General features: G+C 41.4%; 1 protein-coding gene across 1 annotated transcript in view; it reads left to right on the top strand.

Moving 5' to 3' along the window:
* WAPL (WAPL cohesin release factor) overlaps positions 1-9,284 on the top strand; it is a 159,801-nt gene that overhangs the window by 42,535 nt on the left and 107,982 nt on the right. The window lies entirely within an intron of this gene.

Raw genomic sequence — 9,284 nt, 5'->3', positions numbered from 1 at the left:
CTGTCAGACTGTGAGACCTTAAAAATAATTATCAGCTGACCTGTTGTGAAAGGCAGAGACATTTCGTCGAGTGTCCCTGCCCTGCAGTGTTAGGTAGGCACAACCAACCCAGATTTAAACTAGCTGTGGCAGAACTGAACCCAGAGGTGGCAAATCACCTGACAGTTTTCAGCTTTGTCAGTGTCTGAGATTCTATGGTCATTTTCTAGGCTGTGCTCTTCCCTTCCTCTCTATGTGTGTGTGATAACAGACATATGAGTACCAGGGCAACGGTGGATGTGACATTAATGGTACGAACTTCAAAAGCTATTGATGCAAACTCCAGATCCATGACGCTGTGTTTCTGCACACACAGTGCCTGCATGCAGCACACTGTAGGTATGAGGCAGCCAACAGTGGTGTTGGACATTTCAAGGGACAGAACCTTTTTGGAAGATAATTTTGCACTTTACTACTAAAAAGGTAGAAGATGTTATTACAGAAAGCCACAGTGTGAAACTGGCAAAAGCTCTTACTATCTTCAAATAAAATTCATCCAGGGAATAGAGCATGAAGTTCATTTTAATGATTGAAGTGCAGAGAAAGGAGGCAATGGGAGGTCTCCCATTTGTGTGAATTTCATGTTCAAAGAAGTTGCACACAGTTACATCCTGCTCTTACCAAACTGATAAAACAGAAAGTTTGAGACACACAGTCTTCAAGGACAGACATAAATACTAGATCCGAGGTGTTCTTTGCCTCTGTACTCTAATTGTTTGCTCTTAGTTTTCTGCTTTGTGCTTTAGTTTTTGCTATGCCAACACTCAGTCTGTTTACATACAGCTTGTACTTTGTTTTCCTTTTCCCTGGGTCACAGATTACATTTTTCTAATTATTTCCTCTCATCTTAATAACAATGCACTGAAAATATTTCACTTACCGTTAGCCTGGAAGATTCCAATTTTTCACATTTTTAGGAGAGCCCATAGTATATTTGGCAGGGTATTCAAATCATGGAATACATGTAGTCTTTTTTTGAAGTAAACCAGACACCTTCTTGCTTCATTAGATTTGGTGTTACGCATGCCTTTCAAGATAGATTAATTTCATTAGTTCAGCATCTCCTGAGAGTATATTATGAAAGAATATACAGTATGAAGGAGAGAAGAATTTTCCCAATAAGAACTGGGTACTAGTCCAAAGAGGGCTATTGATTTGGTGCCCTTCCTTAGCTTCTGGGGCCTGCTTTTGTGAATACTAAGCACTTGCAAGCTAGGTGAAATTATTTCTGAAAATTAGACCCTAACACTAAGATTCATGTCCAATGGAAATGTTCTCATATGATTACAGTTGTCTGATCCTGTGTTTTAGCCAATTGCTAGAGGCAATTCAGCTGATCTATTCTATATGCAATGCCTCAGTTTCCATGGAAAGAGAGGAGTCATGTCCTAGAACTGCACAACATTTGAAGTATGAGGCATCTCATTCTCTGTATGCAGCACCTGGGAAGTCAGGCAAAGACATATAATAGCAAATTGTTCACAAAACTTTTTTCTCGGAGATTTCCTTTTGGTTTATATGCAGTACTAAACCAGAGAGAACAATTCAAAGTATTTTACTGAGCGGTGATTGTTTTTCTTAATAGGTAAGGCTATTTCACTTAAAAGTTATCAGAATGCTAGACTTATAGATCTGGAGGGAAATTTGCCCTCTACATCTCCCTTATTTATTCTCCACCAAAAGCTTACCTCTGTTGTCTCCCTGGGAAGCTTAATGGAGAAAATGTATCAATTCATGACACTGGGTACTTTCTAAAGCCATCTGGCTCATACTAAAGTTTTCAAATATTTCTGCCAGAGACGTGTGGGTAACTCACTGGAAGCCCACCTGACTTATGGCCCAGGTCTGAATTGCTCTCAGTCACTTCTGGAGAAAAGAAAACCTGCCCAGAATTCATCTCTCTGAATTCTGTCACATTGAAGTATGGTGAGAACATCCTTCCCAATTTGAGAGTCCTGACTTTCACCTGCACCTCTATGGTAGGTTGACCCTAACTGCATGCCAGGAGCCCACCAAGCTGCTGTATCACTCCCATTCCCCGCAGGACAGCAGGGTGGTGGCAGGGAGAAAATAAGATGGAAAAAACTCATGAGTTAAGATAAAGGCAGTTTAATAAAGCAAAAGCAAAGGCGGTGCATGGAAGCGAAGGAAAACACAAGATTTATTTTCTACTTCTCATCAGCAGGTGATGTCCAACCACTTCCCAGGAAGCAGGCCTTCAGTGCGCATAGCAGTGTTCCAGAAGACAAACATCATAGTAACAAATGTGTCCCCCCTACCCTTACCCCCGCATCCTCCTCTCTCTTAGCTTTCATTGCTGAGCAGGCATCACATGGTATGAAAAAACCCTTTGCTCACTTAGGGTCAGCTGTCCTGGCTATTTCTGTTCCCAAGGCCTTGCCCGCCCCAGCCTACCGGTGAGGGGCAATGTTGGAGAGACAGCCCTGGTGCTGTGCCAGCCCTGCTCAGCGGGAGCCTGAACACCGGTGTGTATCACCACCTTTCTAGCTGCCATATACAAAGCCCAGCACCATGGGGAAAATCAGCTCCATCTCAGCCAGACCCAATACAAGCTCTTGCTACTGATAATTAACTTCTGTTCATAGCTTTTTATAAAATACAGGCAGAAATAGCAGAAAGATCATGGACTCTGGGGCGCTTCCAGAAAACTGAGAAAACTGTCTAACAGGACAAGGGAAAGTGAATGCATGGGTAAAATTTAATTTAAGTTCAAATGAGCATAGGATTTCTTTCACAATGAGTGAAAAGGAACAGTGTCCTCTTCTTTGGCTGGGACCTTTGTGTGGAATTAGGTTTTAGGAATCTGCAGGAATAGAGGGTGGGCTGATTTGCTGCTTAGAAGATAGACTGCTGTGGGGAAACGCCAGGAGAGTTAGAAGACCAGGGGTATGGTCAGCCAAGGATTAATGTCCCTGAGACACATTTACAAAAGTTCACCTGGGCTTCCTTAAATTTTCCAAAAGATTAGCTAGGTTTCCAAGGCCAGCATGAGGAAAGAGGAATAGACTACTCAGTAATGGGAAAGGTAAATTCCCACTCTTACTTTGAGTGCAGATACAGTTCTGGGATATGAGTTACCATGAATGAGGAATGCACAAAGCAAGGAAGCTGGGTGTTTCTAAGGCTTGCCTAGTAAGTTGTGTGATCTGCCCCCACCCTGTTATTATAGGGAGAATGATAGCAATAACCCCTGTAAAAGATCTTGGGGATAATTATGCTACCCTCAAAATATGATGTGCTTGTCCTCTAGATGCACTAGGTCTTCCTATAAGTGATGGGGCAGACGGAGGAATTACTGATTTTTCAGTTGAGAGCCTATCCATTCTCAGTATCTGCCTTTCAAAAGGCAATACGACATTATAAAATCTGAGTCCATAGCAGCCTTCCTTACACAGTCCCTCCTGTATAGAAGCGGTGAGCCCTCAGTATCTGGTGCGGTATTGCTTCTCAGTGGCTGTAACATCTGAAAACATGTTTCTCTCAGTGTTTTCAGAGGCCTACTTTTGTAGTGGTACCTGCAACAAATTTATCTGCTTATATATGCAGGTGAAAACTGGTTGCTCATTTTATACAGAAATCTGGTTGCAACCGCCTGTGTTCTTTCTGCCTTTTTTAACAGCTAAGATCTGTCAGGTGGGAATTCTCCCACTTCCTAGCTGTTCCCAGACAGCATACTGCAATTTTGGCACCCCAAATAACAAAGCAGGGAGAGAGTCATATAATATGCATCTTCTTTGTGCTCTATTAATCATAGAAATTAAATTTATTTCTTCATGCCTGGAGCAACTTGGCAAGGGGACATGGAGACAAGAACACCTGTTGTAAATAAAATGGTTAAACTGAGTACAAAGTTCTGTATGGCCTTTTGTGGGAGCACACTCTTGGGACTAGCCAAAAATCAATAGACAAAATAGAAAACAGTAAAGCAAATCAGCGTGGTTTCTGCACAGCTGTAGAAGTGAATAATTCACCTCATAGGTAGTTCTGATTTTATAGGGTAGCCAAGATCTATGGTGAACAGCAATAGCACGAACTGCAGGGTGCAGCCAGTAAGCATGTAAGCAAGCAGGAGAGTGAGAATCCCAGGGCTGAACTAAGTACAGAAGGGCCAGACCAGAAAGGATGGTTTAGAAAAGTCCATTCACACACAAGGTTTTTTTCCTAAGATTTAAAAAAAAAAAAAAAAAGTCTTTCCCACTGAGATGGAAGGATTGTATCAGTGATGTTTTCACAGTATTAATTTAGCTCTGTAACATGGCATTAGCCTGCCACTCTATGGCAAGACACAATCCAACAGGTACTCTGCCTTGATTTCCCCAGTAGTATTTCCAGCTTACTCTAGTGGCTTATAGCTTCAAGGCCAGGTAGCTTGAAAAGGTCAACCTGCCTCTGTCCCTCTTGGCCTTCCTCACAGAGCCTGAGGACAAAGAAGTCAAAGAGCTCTCCAGATCAGCCAAGTTGGATCTGCAGTGCTTCCAAAAAAACCCTCTTACTTTGTTTTGTGGGCTGAGCTCTCAGATTCATTCTTTACCTGTCTCCTGTTACTTAACTTCTGTGCAAAGCCTACCCTTCTCCAGAGAATTCTGGTTAGCCAAACTCTTCTCAAATGATTTTAGCTGGAAGCTTCCCTCCTTTCATTCAGTTCCCAAGTAAGAGCTCTCACCCTTCCAGACCTCCTCACATGTGTGAGATAAAGCTGATTGTGCTGGTGCAGTTTAGTGCCTACTGTAAGCAGGGACAAACCCTATTTTAAAATTGATAGAAAACTTGCTATGTCATTGCAGAAAGAACAACCTTCCCATTTTCAGGCAGTAATTACATACAAAACTTAAAGGAAACTTTCCTTGCTACTCTCTTGCCCATAACAAATCAGGTCTGTGCCACAGGAAGCTCCGTCTGCAGTGGGTTGAGATGTGGGGTCAGCACATGGTGGTCTCCACGTTGCCTTGCCATCTGTGCTGGAAGTAGGCATTATGAAAGATTTACTAATGCAGGGATACAGCAGAAGAGTGTGTTTCGTAGCTAGGGTAGGACTCAGATTGAAAGAGGGTTATTGGTAGAGAAGGCATGAGAAGTAAAATCACAGAGAAATTCTGTTCATCAAGCATTTTCCCCCAGTCAAGTATTGACTGCCATTAGAGTGACATCTGCCAGTGACAGACAGCAGTGCCAGGTTTTGGTCAGCATTAATAACGAGCTTGTACTGCTTACAGGAAGAGAAATTGGTACCATTTGGGTTTTAATCTCATCTGCTTATGTAGTATTTACTTCTGAAGTAGAAAGAACTTAGTGACCAGAGCTTATGGGGAGGGGCTGCAGAAATATCTTGATAGGTGAGATAGAGTTAGGTTATGGAGACAGACGGTTCTCTGATGAAAAGACAAAGGGGAGAGGAACAATAAGATGCGATTTGTACCCGCACACAGCAATCAAAATGAAAACCCTGGGTTTGAGAAAAAATAGTTCATGATAGCCAGAAGGTAAAGAAAGTGTGGTCTCATTTGATATTAAAGAATTGTCATCTTTCTCCTTTAGATAATAGCGCTATTGTCTTCAAATGATCCGCAAAAATGCATATACTGCCCTGATGGTTATAAAACTATTTTTCCTGGCACATATTGTCTAGTCTTACAACATCCTTGTGATAGAAATCCTAACCTTTCTAGAAATACCATCAGTGATTCTGGAAAAATTATAAAAATAAAGGACATGATTATTCAGTCTGCTGGTGGAAGAAAATTATGTTACTGCACTAATAAGCAGACAGCTTTATCACTGACTGCAGCTGAAGTCTCAGCAGCCCACAGCTACTGCAGGTACCCTGTGCTTTGCTGTTCTAGTCTGCATGGTGTTCATTGCTTTCAGGAATTTGGGCAGGGTGAGGAGGGAGAAACTGACCACTAACATCACCGAATTTTCAAAATCTTGTGTTTGAATTGTTTCTAAAAACAGCTTGGAGAGTCAGTGCAAGTTAGAAATACGGGAGGATATTTTAGCCAAGTCTGTAAGAGATTTCAGTGACAAGTGTCCTGCCCAAGACAAAATAACTAACAGCAGCTGCAGCAGGAGCAGGATTTGGCTCAGATTATACAGTGTTCAAGATTTGGGCAGGATTCTGTCATGACTATTGAGAACAGAGATATTATGAGGAGTTTCTCCCGGCTGCAACTTGAAACTTTTCACACAAAGTCCAAAATCAGACAGACCTAATGTTTAAGATGAAGGAGAATCCACTGCAGTTCTACAATCAGAGCTTCTCAATGTACAGAAGTGTAAAGCCATATGCTCATTTCTTTATAAACTCTTCTTCTAGGGCTGTCATCCAGCCTGTCATCATCTTGGGCTCTGATTTCCCAGGTGTTCACATGAGGCCTCTAAATAAAGAGATATTCTCCTTTAACTGTGCCATGTGGCCTTTATTAATACCTACTCTGCTAAATGACTCCTCTGGATCCTCACTCACTTCAGTTGCTATGACATCCTTTTTTCTCCAGCCTTAATTAATGGAACATACAAGGCAATTATCACAAGGCTGCAGACAGGATGCAAGTGTGCCAGTGTGGTTGTGTCCAGCTCAGTCCTTTTCAGCCCCTTTCATCTTGATCCTGTCATCTCCCAGCCCATTGCTTTGACTGTTACTGCCATGCATCCCCTTCTTTGACCTCCCCTTTTCTATTAAATCAGATAGATATTGCTGTCTTCACTTCCAAGGGCCTTGATGGATTATCCATCTCCAGCTTACTTATCATCTTTCAGACAGCACTGGCTTGCCAGCTCTCACATCCTGTCAGCCAGTGATGCTCATTTCTATCATTCACTGCACAGAGTTTCCAACATGCATGATTTGCTTGTCTTCATGCAGTTCCTCTTGCTGGTGGCAGTGGCAGTGAGAGACATTGACAACAGCTAGGCTGCAGGCACACAGAACCTGCTGCTCGTATTGTCAGCACTGACCCATATTGTCTTATTGTTACCTGCTACTTTCCTGCCAGTATGCCTCTGTTTCTTGCCTCCCTATCCTTGGATAACAAGCTCTTTGGAGCAGAGACTTTTTATTATGTGCTGTTACGATGTTCTGGCTTGCCTAACATTTCTAGGCACGAGAGTAATGCAGACATGGCGAGCTTCTGTTTTCTGGTAGTGTCATGAATTTCCTTCAACAAATATACTCTGCTTAAGTTTTAGGTGATGAATTGGTGAGTAGTTCAGTATGGTTACAATAAGAAGTCAATAGAATCTCAGGGTTTTGTTTTAATAGAAACATGGATGTCTTTTTGAAGACTGTTTTCAGAGTTTAAAAAACAAAAGAGAAAGCCTTATGAATAAATATCTCAAAAGCAAACCTATATGAACTAAAGTGATAAAAGACACTGGCAGTGATCCTCAGAAGCAAAACTATTATTTCTCACTTCTGTAGTTCTGCCTGCTCCCTACAGAACTGGCATTCCTTTCCATGACTTGCAAATGATGCTGCAAATCATGAAAACATAGTTGGGTAGTAAAGCACAGCAGACAAACATGTCTGAGTTTTTCCACTGAAAGAATATCCTGGAATTCATCTATGTGATAGGAAAAGCTGGGCACTGCATTCTTTCTGCTCTTCTGAGATTGCTACAAATATGCCTGAAACATGAAAAACAGATCAAAACCAGGCATCCCTGAATACAGACTTAATTTCTGGGCCTGATTCTCCACAGCCATTGAGCTATTTTGCAAGCCACCATACAGTTTCCTTCTTGTACAAACTGAAACTTAAGAATGTCACCAGTAGGAAGCGACTGACGTCTCCCTGTATAAGAAACAAGTGGATCCTGTGATGAGGGACATCAGATTTAGACAAGCCTTATATCACTTCTGAGTGAATGATTCAGCTACTTCTTTTCTTCATAAGACAGACAATGCGCTCTTTTCTAAGCAGTTTCTGCAATGGGACTTAAGACTGCAGAACACCTCAATAAAGAATGGACATTTAGAGGCTTTTTTTCCCCCAAGTACAAAAACATTTTCTTTGTGTGCATTTACCCCATTCTGCAACTTTAGTAACAGGATGTAATTTACACAGAGTAAAATTATCATCCTCTCTTTCTCCCCCCCAAAAAAACCCTCTACCCAACCAAGAAGTTAACCCTTGCCATTACTACACAAAGAATATTTTACTAAACAAATGCATTGCTGCTGCCTTTGATACAAGAGGTGAAAGTACTACATTTTTTCAGTGTTTATTTATAGTAACTGATCGTAAGGGAGAAGAGGTAATGAGAAATAGAGTAACTTTTTTTTCCACAAATTTAAGTGAAGGTAAGTTCAAAAAATCCTAACCATGCAATCAGTACAAACTGTTGCTATTATATTCCTGACTATGGACATGCTTGACAGTCTGCTCAGTCTTTTTGTTTTCAAATTCGCTGGCTCATTGTGGAGTTACTTTCTTGGATTTCTTTTAAAGCGATAGAACAAGGCTGTTCATTTGGCAGTTCATAGCAAAACATCCTTGTGCAGCAATCTGAATTACTTAGGATCATCAGGTAATTGCAGAGATCTCAGTGTCCTCTAGTATCTTGCAGACAGCAAGTCAACAATGATCATGTTGGTTATTACGTAAAAACAATCGAAAAATAATCTTGCGGCAGCATTCTTAAGTAGAGATACCAAATAAACTCAAACCTATTTTCTGAGCATAAACATTTCACATTTAAGGAGCAGTAGGACTCAGTTTTACAGTTCACCAAAATAAATATTCCACAAAACATACAATAAACTTCCAGGTCTAATCACCCTTACAGAATTAAGTAGTTTTGTACTTTTATCATGGATCTGTTCCTCAGATAGTGTAAATCAACATGGCTGTACTAACTCAGCTCCTACTGCTTGAGGATCTGGGCTCCCTCTTACAAAGCAATTGCAAAGCCAGTATAAACGGCCCAAGGAAGATTCTGCCACAGGGTTTCCAAGCACCGTACAGATGTCAAAGTGTATTCCCTTCCTAGCAATGCTTGTTACCTGACAGACTCTAGCTCCCAGATAAGACCTCCAGAGCTGCTTTAGAATGGGAAAACAGCGGAGGTATTTTCCCCCCATTCACTCTGCTGATTTGAACACTACAGGACCTGGCTCTCCAGAGAAACTTTCTGCTGGTTTAATAAGTGATTTGGTTCCACTGCAACTCCAGCTCAACACCTGCAGAGCAGAAAGAGTTTACCAAACAATTATAAACTGAACTGAGA

This window comes from Falco cherrug, chromosome 9 (genome assembly GCF_023634085.1).
Source record: "Falco cherrug isolate bFalChe1 chromosome 9, bFalChe1.pri, whole genome shotgun sequence".
Taxonomy (NCBI): domain Eukaryota; kingdom Metazoa; phylum Chordata; class Aves; order Falconiformes; family Falconidae; genus Falco; species Falco cherrug.
This window is presented reverse-complemented; position numbering and strand designations above follow the sequence as displayed.